Raw genomic sequence first — 13028 nt, 5'->3', positions numbered from 1 at the left:
CCTGTATAGGGAGCAAGAACTTGCATCTTCCCACCAGTGGTTCAGGGCCCACACTTGTGGGGTGCGGACCTTTTGCAGAATATGATGAAAAGAGAACCCTCTGGAAAAATGTACACCTGTGCTCCAAGCATCTCGCGTATATTTCAGAAGAGCCGCAGGTTCAGAATGCCTGTCTGTGGTTACCACTGCCAGAAGAAAAAAATAAACTGGTGTGGCCCAGAGACACTCCACTGATGGAAGGGACAATCTGTTAGAGGTGAATAAATGGAAGGGAGGAGACAAGATCAGGCCCTCGTACCCCTAAATAAACTCCCACATTCTCAGAGATTAGAGGATGTCAGCCTATCAGGGGGACCAAGGCCTGAAGGAATTCTGGTGAAACCTTATCCACTCCACCCCAGCGAGGGAAACATCCAATAACACCCCAGAGCCTCCAGAGAAGGTCCAAGACCCCATTTTCCAGGAGTGTCCTTGACAAAGGTCATCTCTAATCTCACATTCTGAGATACATTTTGCACAAGGCTGGTTAACCATAAGAAGTGTTACTACAAAGTCCAAGTATTTCTAGGCTGAAGGGGACACGGAGGCTACTGTGTAAATAATTCAGGTCATTAGCAGGGGAAGTGCCAAAAGCCTGCCCACCTACCTCACTGGGGAGCCCCATCCTCACTGGGATGCCCCATTAGACGTCAACCAAAATAATAACAAGAAGAAGAGCTAATCAAGGTAGAATTTACCTTGTACGGGGCACTACATTAAAACTTTAATCTTACACAACCCTTTAAGGTTTGTACTATTATCATCTCCACTTTACAGGTGGGGAAATTGAGATACGGACAGGTGAAGTAACTTGCCCAAGACTACACAGCTAAGACGCAGACATAGCAAAACTCCTCTTCCACACCCCAGGATAGAAAGTGGTAACACCTGGGTAGTGTTTCTGCTCGTTCATCCACGACAGCTAACGACTACTGTTTGGCAGTTCTCGCACCCTCCCCCAGCGCTGGAAGCAAGCCTGCTTCAGGCATTAAATGGAGCAAGAGCCCTCGAGGAACAAGCCGCTCTGTTTCAGAAACGTTCAAGCCCACGATGAGGCCGCTGATAGTGCAAGCGCGGCTCTTCCCCGTGGCAAAGCCCCAGGGAACCTGACCAGGTAGGAACTACCACATTCAGAAAACTCACCTGTCTCTGACTACGAGGGACCGAAGTTCACCTTAACTCTTTGGTGTCCGCCTCCCCCGCCTCTATCTCGGGATCCTCTGGCCGCGCAGTTTTAAAGACGCAGCCGCGAGCACTACGGCTCGGGTGGGCCAGAAACCGCGGCCACCGCCCCGCGCGCCCAAAGCCGGGTTCCCAGCCGTGAAATGACCGCAGCCCTCCGAGCCCCAACCAGCAGCGCCCGAAAGGAAGCCACCCCGAGGAAAAGCGGCTGCGCCCCAAGACAGGTGGCACCTCGGGAACTTTCGCCCAAGAGTTACAAGAGGACCTAAGTCAGGGTCTCCGGCGCGAGCGGCAGCCGCTCCAGGCTGGTGGTGGCACCGCCTACCTAAGCCGCGCTCAGGGTGCCCGGAGCCAGAGAGCGCACATCGCCCGCTGCGGGCACAGGGATAGAGCGGGGACGACTTGGAGGTGGGGGTGGGGTCCCGCTCCGGCACGGTGGGTGAAGGTAGAGAGGAGCCAGCCGGGGAAAGTGTCCCGCTCCGAAGGTCTACCAGAGCAGCGGGGCTCCAGGCCAGCCGCCCACACTCACCTCGGCGCCCAGCACGGGCTCGACCGGCGAGTCCGCAGGAGCGAACCACAGCTACGATGATGGCAGCGGAGGCTACGGGGGCGGTTCCCCGGGGCGGGGCGGGGCGGGGCGAGGCCGGGGGCGGAGAGGCCGAACCGGCCACGTGGGCGGGAGGCGGGCCGGGGACCCCAGCGGGAGCCCCAGCCCGGTGGCGGGGTACCCGGACGCAGTCAGGCTAGGCCGCTGCTCAGCACTCCCTTCCCCGTGTCCTGCCGGCGTCCCGCGGAAGGCTAGGAAGGGAGGGGAGATCTGGCCCCCGGGACAGCCCCCAACGCCTAGTTCGGAGAGAATTTACCGGGTCGGGGAAAGGGTGCACAGCCCAACCTCCCGCTCCCGCTTCCCCCGGGGTGGCTCGCGGGACCGGTATCCGAGCGGGAGAGGACCGTGGCGACCCCCCAGGGGCTGCCCTGGCGGGCAAGCCGGAGCCTGCGCTAGGAGCCCCAGCCCCGCCTACCAGGCTGACCTTGGGCGTGTCGGGTCCTGCCCAAGCCTCACTTTCCTCTACTGTGGGGGTGAGATTGAGGACGAATCCTCGCGCGCCCAGCAGGTTCTCAGGAAACGCCAGCTTGTGGGCAGACGCTGAGCTTGAAAAGATAGCAGCCAGCTGTGGCCTGGGTCTTCCGTGCTGAAATAAATATGGCAGTCTAAATACTAAAAGTATTTTCTGTATTCATTCATTCTTTCATTCAACAGATAACTCCTACAGTCCTCAGAACCCCATAAAATCAAGAATAAAAAATGCCCTGCACACTAGTTACGGGCTTTTATGAAAGTATAAACCGTCATCATAAAAATAAAAAATTCATCAACTGTTTTCACGTGCCAGGTGTGCATTTTAGGTGCTTGATCTACTTTAACGTTCACAACAGCCTTGTGAGGTGTAGGGGTTGTAGGGGCCCACTTCTCAGGAACTGAAGCTTAGAAATGTGAAAGTGAAGCCAGACCCCGGATAAGAGGAGAGAGCATCAGCTCAAGGGCTAAGGCTCTCGGTAGGCGTACCCTCCAGTAAGTGAATGGACCAGGCTCTGAGTGGACCTCCTCAACTCTCTCCATGGGGTGAGCTCTAACCCCCACCCCCTCACTCCACCTCACAGGAAGAGGCGGGATGTCGAGGGCTTCCTGTGAGGGACGTGTCCTGGCAGCAGCCGCTGGCATGTAAGTCTCCCAGCCCAGGCCCCTGTGACCAGCATGAGTTGTTCAGACCTTGCTCTGGTGCAGGTGAGACTTTCTTCCTTGAAACCCCTGTCTCTCCTTGCAGGCACTCATAGTGCTGGGTGGCCTCTTCCTAGCCCACAGCCCACCTTTGGGGCCGGATCCAACAGCTGCAACTTCATTCCACTACACCTTGATCCCAAACCCAGTGCCTCATGATCCATCCCTTTCCTGTTCAAGGATCACACACCCTCCCCAGTACTCCCACTTCCAAGGGCAAAACCTATATCCAGATCTCCCAAACCCTTTTGTTATTCTCCCTTCTCCACACCACGGAAGATCCCTTACTACAGCCAGCCACGTTTATTAAATAATAATAAAGGGCTTCCACTCCCTCAGCAACCCAGAGCTCGGCAGGCACTTCCAACCCACAAGTCGACACCTGCTATTCTACCCAGGCAACCTTGTCAGAGATAAAAGTTATATTTCCATTAGACTCCATTTAATGATTTGAGCGTCTGCTACATGCCACACGATATGCCAGACTGTGGAGAACAGCAGTGACTCTGTACAAGATAGACATAGTCCCTGACCCCACGGAGCTCACAGCTGATGTGGGTACAGTCAGACCCATCACTGGGCAGCTTAGGGAGCAGCATGTGGTCAGAGACACACGAAGGAAGTGCTGGCCCTGATTCGAGCATAGAGAGGCTTCCTGTGGGATCTGGGTTGGAGAGAACAGGGGACATGGAAGCCCAGAGGTGGGAGAGCACAGGGCACCCTTCTGGAAGTCCATGGAGAGGGGCAGGTGGCGGGGAGAACAAGGCTGGAGGGGCCTTGGTGGCCAAGATGAGACACTAAACCTTTACCATTGAAAGTTTCAGGCAGAGCTGATGGGTTTGCACCAGCCGCTGAGTGAGGAATGGATGTAGTGGGTGAAAGTCTGCTGGACACAGCAAAGGCAACATGCATTTTTATTATTACTAGGGGCAAACTCCTCTATTTCCTCTGTTTTACAATTCAGGGTTTCTGGAAATTAGAACAGATCTGCAAGGATATGTGGACTAGAAACAAATCAATGTAATCCCACAAGGGTTTATATGCAGTGTACCATCCCCCCACCCCACTCATGCAAGGGGGAGGGTGGGGAGGACTTGGTTCTTGGGCTCAAGTTAGGAGACTGTTGGAGGAAGAGATGATACATCTAAAGGGAGTCCTTTGGTGGGGAATGTAGAGGAAATAGGCATGAAATGTGGGTCACTATCCATGGAGTTTGGAAACTGGTGGAGAGGCCAGAAGACACTGATGACCAGCCACCTTTTCTCCTTGAAACAGTTCATGAGTGCCCATTCTTGAATTCAGATCCATCTCCCCTAACTCTGCAAGAGAGGGTAGAATAGGACCAGAGCTGTCACCTCACTGAGTCATCAATTGGGAAAGCTGAGGTGTCTACCGGGGTCCCCACATGGATGAGGGAGTGATGAGCTATAACTGATGACAAGCAGGAAAGCCATGGTGAGGGGCTGGGACAAGGCACCAGGCAGCACAGTTGGGGAAAGCAATCTCTTGAGAAGGCACGACCAAGGGCAAGGACAACAGCAATGGGCCATCGAGTGCCCACTGGGTACCTTTAACACTCGTTGTTGTGTAAGGTCATACATTTAAACCCCTCTGATGACATAATACCACTCATATAACAATGCTGAGAGAAGTATAAAGAATAAGATAAAACCCAACCACAATCACACCACCCAGCCTTTCCCTTGTCATAAAATATTCTTCTACAGCATGATTGTTAAGAGCCGCCTGGTCTGTTGTATGAATGTGCTGTTGGTCTGTGGTATGAATGTGCCTCTTCTTATCATCAGTCCCAAATGGTACTTGGTTTGTTCCTCATTCCTCAGTATCAGAAATAATGCTTGGTGGTAAAAAATCTATGCACAATTAACTTTGATGCACATTTCTGGTTATTTCCTAAAGAAAAAAATGCTAAAAGTGGAATTACCAGAAGGGACATTAAACTCTTCTGCCCGTAGCAATGTACAGATGCCACCCCTCTCCTTTTTTTTTTTTTTTTTCTTTTGCTTTTGAAAGGTGTGGAGCATCCATTTGATGAAGCAACACTATCTATAGCCTTCTTCCCCAGGGGATGGTGACACCTGTGAAAGGATTAAGGTGTTGATCTCATTTTTCAGACCTAAGCAATGCTCTGCTAGCAGCTAATAAAAGACTTCTTTGAAAGCAAGTCCTTTCTGCTCTCATAATCTGGGTTAGAAGAAAACCTGAGAGGCAAGGCTGAGAGTATAAAGGCTCCATCTGCTTTATCCTCACAACCACCCCATAAGGCAGGTGCATTTTTACCCCCATTTGACAGATGAGGAAACTGAGGACTGGGGAGATGAGGTGACTTGCCCCAGTGACTGATCAGTGGTAGGGCTGGGGTCCCAAGCTGGTTAAAGAAGTAGAATCCAAGTCCAACCTAGGTGGAAGGCTTAGGCAAGGGGCACAGCTTGCCCTCAAGGAGCAGTCATACTAGTTGAGCAAGAGGGTCTGGCACATAATCACAGGAGCTGTTCCAGAAGGCATGTGCCAGGACCTGGACTAGGGTGGACAGTGGTCAAGGAAGATTTGACTGCAAAGGAGGGCTGGAGACCTAGAGAAGGAGAAGAAACAGGCAGAAGAAATAGCCTGGGGAAAATGACCCATGGCAGGACTACAGGAGTAAGGAATTTCAAATTCTGCTATGGCTATAGAGAAGAAAGACACACACAGAGAAAAGAGGTTGGCAAGGGGCTAGGTAATAACTTTGCGGTTTACCTCCAGGGCTATTGGCAGTTTCAAGCAGGGAGTGACAGCTGATCAAGTAGCCATCTCCTGTGAGGGTCACAGCCCATTGCCCTGCAGAACTGAGTACTCCAGGAGACAGGAGCTCCACTCCCATCACCTAGCCAATCTACTACCTAGACCAGGGCTGAGGGAGACATTTAGGGGATCACACTTTATAACTGTAAACTCTTAACCCTGCCCCAGGTGACCACATCCCCAAAGGCAGGGGTGCTCACTGTGTACTGGGCTCTGTGCCCAGAACTCTACTTGGATTCACATTCAAGCCTCACATCAACCTGATTAGGTACTGAGATTACTTACTTCCCAGATGTGGAAACCAAGTCCTAATCAGGTCAAGTGACCCACGCAAGGTCACGCAGAAAGTAGCCAACTGAGATCTAATTAATCTCAGCTAACTGAGATTAAAGCCCTGCTTTAATCACGATTTAAAAAATCTTGCCAATAATAATGCACGTTTATACACACGTGTGCAGGATTTTCAAGTACATCAAACTTCAGGTACACTAACCAAAGGCACGACCTGCTTGTATTTGCATTCTGTCACCAGGCATGCTTTGGCCTCTCTTTGCTCTGAGTTCTCCCTGGCCTGGCCTTGCCTGGCCTGGTGGGAAACGTCTATGGTTTGTCTGGAAGCTGACATCTGCCCACTCCCTGGAATGTTTCTGACCAGCAAGAGCAGGAAAGACCAGGAAGAGCCATCCTCATCCTGGAGGACCATTACTTTATCTCTGCCCCCCTCCAGCTTCTAAAACTTGGAAAATTCCCCTGAGCACGAATTGATAGTCAGTTAGAGAAACAATCCCTGCTTTTGTTCACATCCAGAGCAGGGCGTGGTCATCTGGCACAGGGACCTTGAAGCAGGAAGTTCAGAAAAATGTCTGTCTCTATAGGGGCTGAAAGATGACTAGGGAAAATAGAGCCTGGTAAATGGGACATTAGCAGATCTGAGTACACAGTCAACTGTCACAGGCTATGTACAGTCAACTGTCACAGGCTCTGTACAGTCAACTATTAAGACGCCCAGGGTTCCTGCCTTTAATTTTGCTAGGAGGCCCTCCCCCTCCCCAAGCCCCATCCCTTCCTCCCAAAACAGTCAGATGCAGACCCACCCTCTTCTCTTAGGGGAAAGAGATGATTTAACTTCGCACTTGACAAAATCCCTGGGCTGAAGCTCCCATCAACAGGGAATTGTCTCCCACCCATATCCATATGGCCCCCAAATAGTCCAAGACCTGCTCTTCCACAAAATGAATAATAGCCACTATTTACCATGTGTCTAGCACTTGCCAAGCATGGCCATGGGTGCTTTATAGACCCCCCAGCTCATTTAAGCTTCCCAATAACCCAATGAGGTGGGTATTAGTCCCATCTTACAGATGAAAAAACTGAGACTCAGAGCAATTAGGTGATTTGCCCACAGTTCCATACTTATAAAGAGGTGGAGTCAAGACGGCAAGGATCATGTATATCTTACTCATTACTGTGTCCCCAGTACACTCTTTAGGCTCTCAAATACAGTAAATATTGTCAAAGATTTTATCACCTATAAATGTGAAAGATGGTGTAAAACCCCTCCAGAAAGGAGGCCAGGGAGCCAAGCCCACTGATCTTGCATTATTTTTCCTTAATCTCAAAGACGAGATTTAAATTTTATATCATTGCAAAAGGCCTTACCCCATGTTTGTATCCCTCCCTCCCTCCATTGCATCCTCTATCTATCCTATTCTTGGACCACTTCTGATTCTGTTCCTGTCCTGTAGACAGAAAGGACAGGGTATGCTGGGGGTAGGGGTAGAAAACAAATATTTATTAAGGACTCACTATGCCTAAGACAGTGAAGATATAATTTATGTCTCCCTCCTCATCCACCTCCTTAGCTTATTGCCTGTAGTCTCTTATTCAACTAAACCAAAATTAAAAATGTTTTCTAACTAAAGCCTGCAAGGGGAAGCTGGTCTTTGCTACCCCTAGAGTTTGCATTTCTAAAACAAAGTGAATAAAACCAGTGGTGAGGTCCCAGAAATGTTGGCAATTTTAAGAACCCTAAACAGCTGTAAAAATGGACTCTGCTTTCTAATACCATGGTAAAAAGTAGGGCTTCTTGTGCTATCCATAGAGGATTATTTTTCCCCACTAACAGAAAAGAGGAATTCACTTACTGCAGTATCTAATGAGATTCTTCCAATGGAGTCCTTTTAGATCCATCTGCTTAACCTCTAAACCAGATTTACTCTCAACATTTGGATTGAGGAGGAAACCAATTCACTGTAACTTGCTACTCAAGGTTCGTTCTTCTCCTTATACATTATGTTGAGAAATGGTACAGCCCATTGATTAGGAGTAAAGCATGATTCAATCAGACGTATGAATCCCAGTGCTGCTGACTTCTTCTCTGTGCCCTCGGCAAAGCTACCCAATTTTGGGCCTCAGAATCTCAAAAACGAGACCCCAAAGTTGATGTACACCAAGAATTTAACTTACAGAGCATTGGGTGCACAGGAGATGAGAGAACTTCTGTCAGAAGAATGAACAGGCACCTTCTTCTTTCTGAATGACAGGAAATTTGTGGCTCCCAAATTTCAGTGTCCATCAACTTCTTTTCAAATTTCTGCAAAGAAAGTCCATTGTTCTAAGAGTCAAATGTCTCCTTGAGGTAAGTATCCCTGTCCCTGCTCCAGACGCCATGGAGACAACAGGCACCTGCCCAATGGAGGGGGAGGTAAAGGGTCAAGGGCAGCAGGTTCACTTTCTCTAAAGTACAAGACAGACCAGCCACCCTGGCCTCCTCACCCTGCATAATCTCTCTCCTTCTCAGAAGGAGAGCCCACAGAAAATTGTGCTAGGAATCCCAGCTATTCAGGAAATAGGAAACATGATCTAGAAAAATGAGCCACCACAATCTTAAAACATTTTATTTGATTCAGAAATTCTACAGTACAAAAACATTTTACAAATGTCAGCTGTGGTCTACTATTTACAGAGTTATGTACAAATCAAATAAGATGATAACATTTTCAATGTAAAAATATAGCATACTGCTACAGTCTGCCAGTCAGTGCTCACTACTCCACCAAACCTCACAAAATAGAAACTTAAAGATGAAACAAAGACAATGGCAATAACCACTGTTCCACAGGCTTTCCCCCCAGAACATAGTAGCAGGGAGCTTCTGCAGTGAAAAACAAAACAAAACAAACCAACAGTGAAAACAGAAGTTACCTACTCTCTAAATGAATACATTTGGTTTTTACAAAAGTTTTTGCTCTCTCCAAACTCACTACATTTTTTTCTTAAGACAGAAAAAAGACGCTTGTTAAAAATAACATACGATTACACATTAGCATCATCCAATTGTAACTTTTCGTCTAATGACTGGAGCAGCCAACTTTGTCTATGTCACATACAAACAGAAGATAGCTTCTTTGAATCTTCTCAACTGAAATTGTCTTTGATAAATCATCACATATGCAGTCATAATGGTTTGCTTTTGTCAGACTTCTGCTTGTGCAAACCACAGTGCTTAGTCAGTTCAGAGCTATGGCTCCAGCCCTTTAGAAATGGAAAAGCTCTTTGAGGAGTCTGTGGTCCTCACTGAATTTTGGAGAGGAGCTGAAGAGCAGGAGGGAAGACAACTGACCAAAATTCCCAAGAGGTCCTCACTCAACCTCTTAGCAAATTAGCCCTTAGCAACTGCTATTTCACCTGTGGCTAAACTGAAGTCTGCACCAGTTAATACTACTGTGAGTCGTGAATTAAAAGTAATGCCTAGAGATACATAAAAATAGAATCCAAAAGTGGAAGTGAGGGGTGGTTGCCACTCAGAAGGTAAGAGCTGGTCTTGAAGAGTATCTTGAAGAAGCTCAGGAATGACATCAGACACATCAGGAATAAGCACCAAGTGTTTAAACACAAGAGGGGAAAAAAACCCATATATGATAGAAGACTATTGCCAAAAAAAAAAATTGTGGTAATCAACTCACAAAATGAATTCAGGTGATATACCATTTTTTAAAAGTGCCTTTGTATTTTTAAGTAGTAAGAGAAGCAGGGTACATAAGAATGTCTCTGTTAATCCCCTTCCTGAGCTTGGCCTTCACAAGGCACCAATGTGAATAAGGCACCACCTTCTATTTGGGCAACTAAACTGAGTGTGAAGCTGAGAAACAAAAGAGCAGTGAAAATTATTAAGCCCTTGGAAAACAAGAGCTGTGAGGAATGAGTAGGGGTGGGATTATTTATCACTGAAATAAAAACACCAGAGTGATGACTTCACTGTGGTTTTCAAATACACGGAAGGTGACCAGCTGTTCTTTTCCCACTACATGCTGAACAAAGAAAGGCTGGTTTGAATTTCTATAAGGAAGATGTACAAAGAACTATCTGATCAGCAGGGTAGGTTACAGACTCTCCTTCACTGAAAATCCAGAATCCCATCCACAGCCACATGTCTGAAATAATTCATGCACAGCCTGTCTGACACCAGGGGGGTACATGCCAGATAATTCAAACTTTCTCTCACCCACAAAGCTCTGAAATCGGAATCAAAGCTATTGGCTTACAATCAGACTTCCTTTTATTTTCACCCTGACCCTGGAAAGGAGGTGATATAGTAAGGATGACCCAACACCCATAAGGACTCCTAACTGATATCTCCGTATACAGTTGCACACCTCCAAAACAGATCAATTCACAGATCATTTAAAACAGAAGACAAAGCATACCTGGCTCTAGTGGACACTCAGGATTCCTTGCCCTACCTTCACAATGCCTGCTTTCCTTATTAGGTCTTGGCTTAAGCTCAGAATTACACATCATCTATAACAGTGATTAAGCCAAGAGCTAAAACTATAAATAAGGTCCTTCAGGTTGTGGAGTTTAAGTGAAATTGCTCCAAGTGTCATATTTTTTAAATTGGGAGAACACAAATCTGATTTTGAAATAGACAACTGGCTTGTCTTTTTCTTAAGACATCATGAAGTGTGAAGAAGCAATCAAAAGATTTCAAATATATTCACAATCATATCAAATTTCTTTAGGGGAGCAATGGGTAAAAAAAGCAATCTAGCTCCCAGCTGCATTCAGTAAGAGCATTTTCTGGTGGCACCAGACATCTGTAATTACCATGGATGCCTTTCTTTTCCAATCTTATAAGTAGGGAGGGCAAACTGAGAGCTACTGGGCCAAATCAGGTCCACCCATCTGTCCCGTTGGGCCTGAATTAGATTTAAAATTTTGTTTTTAATTTAGTTGTCAATACGAAAAAAAGAATCAGAATCTTTCATGTAAACGTCCAGATTCTCAGGTTCTCTTGAAAAACGGAACAATCAGGAAACACTGCATGGTCACAACTGACTGGACTGGCTGCTCCCTGTAGGTGGGACAGAGGGTATCCATTTGCCACAGTCCCCACTATGCCCTACTGTCTCTCTGACACCGAGAGAGCATGTCACTGCCATTTATCATCACCCCTTATTTATCATTACATTTGCTATAGTGGGGCCCCCTGAAGGAACAGCATCTGTTAAATAAGCGCAGCACTCTTTACCAACAATATAAAAAGAAGAGGCTAATAATCTTCTCATTGGCATTGTCCACCTCCCTCCAATAAAGACCCAAAGAGCCAAATTAGTGTTGAGGTGGTTGGGGACTGCAGGGTTTTCTCTCTTTAGGGAGGAAAGTGTGACATTTCTTCTCCGGGAATAAAATAGCCTTTTCCTTCCTTTGTCTCTTTTAAAGGAAAAGACACTCAACTCTGAAAAAAGGAAAAGTTCTGAAAATCACATAACCCCGCAACTTTGGGGGGACAGTTTTCCTGTTTATTTGTGCTTAAATGAGGTAACCTGAGACTAGGGTTTTCTTTTTAAATGACGCTAGTAGCTATAAAGTAGCACGACTAAACTTTGACAAACGTACATGAACTTAAATTACTATATATTGATTCCAACGATGTCATCATTGCCTAGGACATTTTTTGAACTTCTGATCTGGGACTGTCCTCAGTTATTAATAATATGTCAACCAAAAACTCTGTCTGATGACTTATTGCCCCATCTCATTTTGGACTCAAAATACTATTACCTGGCTGGGTCACCCGCCTAAGTACCTGGGCCTGGACCTGAATGACTTCTCATTCTCTCCGGAGATCGATATGCCTCAAAGGCCCAGGGCTCAGCCCTCTAGAGGACTCCTGCCCCAGTATGACTGGGCTGAGCCCATCCAGGTAGTCCCTGTTGCTTGTAGCTGACCTGAGAGAAGAAGACACCTTTTCCTGGGCTTTCACCTCCCTGGTCACTCTCTTAGCAAAGCTGACTGTGTCAAATGCTAATGCGTCAGATGCGTCAGATGTGTAGGGCATTGGTGAGTTAAGATAAACAACTAGCTCCCTAACTTCAACTACCTGCACTGGTCTCCTGTACAGAGGACACCATCAGAGCCACAGAGCCTTTTACTCTCAGGATGAAGGCCTTTCGCTGAGATCATCCCTATATTCTAGTTCTTGTTCCCCCAATGTCTAAAAGCCTGTGACTTGGCAGAACCTTTATCTGAATTCTGTCCTATCATTTTCACTGTCCACTCCATTTGTGAGTCAAAAATGCAGCTCTGCTTAAAATAAATGTTTTATTCCCGGCATGAGATGGGAGGGTTAAAAAAAAAAAAGTGAAACGAATATGGCAAAACCAGGAAGTTGAACTTCTCAACTATTCAGAGTTGGGCATTCATACTGTCGTTTCAATACTTGGTAAAATAGTTTGATTCTGCTGAACATCACAATCATTCGTATTTCAAAATAAGTACCCAAACCCTAAATCCAAACTAAAGCATCACCTCATTTTTGGACTACCACAATTTTCCCTTCTATTTTCATAATAAGTGAGCTTATTTAGCAAGCTCGCTGCCCACCCTCATGGAGCCCAGTTGATGTTTCCTCTCCAGTCCTTCACACTGTCCCTGGGGCCACTTTCTCAGAGATGCCTCCTTTCATGTGCAAAGCTGAGTATCTATCCTAAGGCAGCACCTAATGGTTCCTTTGGGGCATGCACCATTTCTTGGCTTCAATAAGAAATCACTGTGAAAATGTTCCAAAGTGAATTTTCGTACATTAATAGGACTGACCAATCTCCTTCACAGAACATATGCCAACAATAGAATGGCAGGACAGTCACGTGTGGGCAGGAGCTCTGTGCTCATCTCAGATTCCACGGTGACAACATGGAACATCTCTTCTCCAACAAGATGCCTG

Source organism: Phocoena phocoena, chromosome 10 (assembly GCF_963924675.1).
Source record: "Phocoena phocoena chromosome 10, mPhoPho1.1, whole genome shotgun sequence".
Classification (NCBI taxonomy): Eukaryota; Metazoa; Chordata; class Mammalia; order Artiodactyla; family Phocoenidae; genus Phocoena; species Phocoena phocoena.
The sequence above is the reverse complement of the archived record's forward strand: the minus strand, read 5'-3'. Positions refer to the sequence as shown.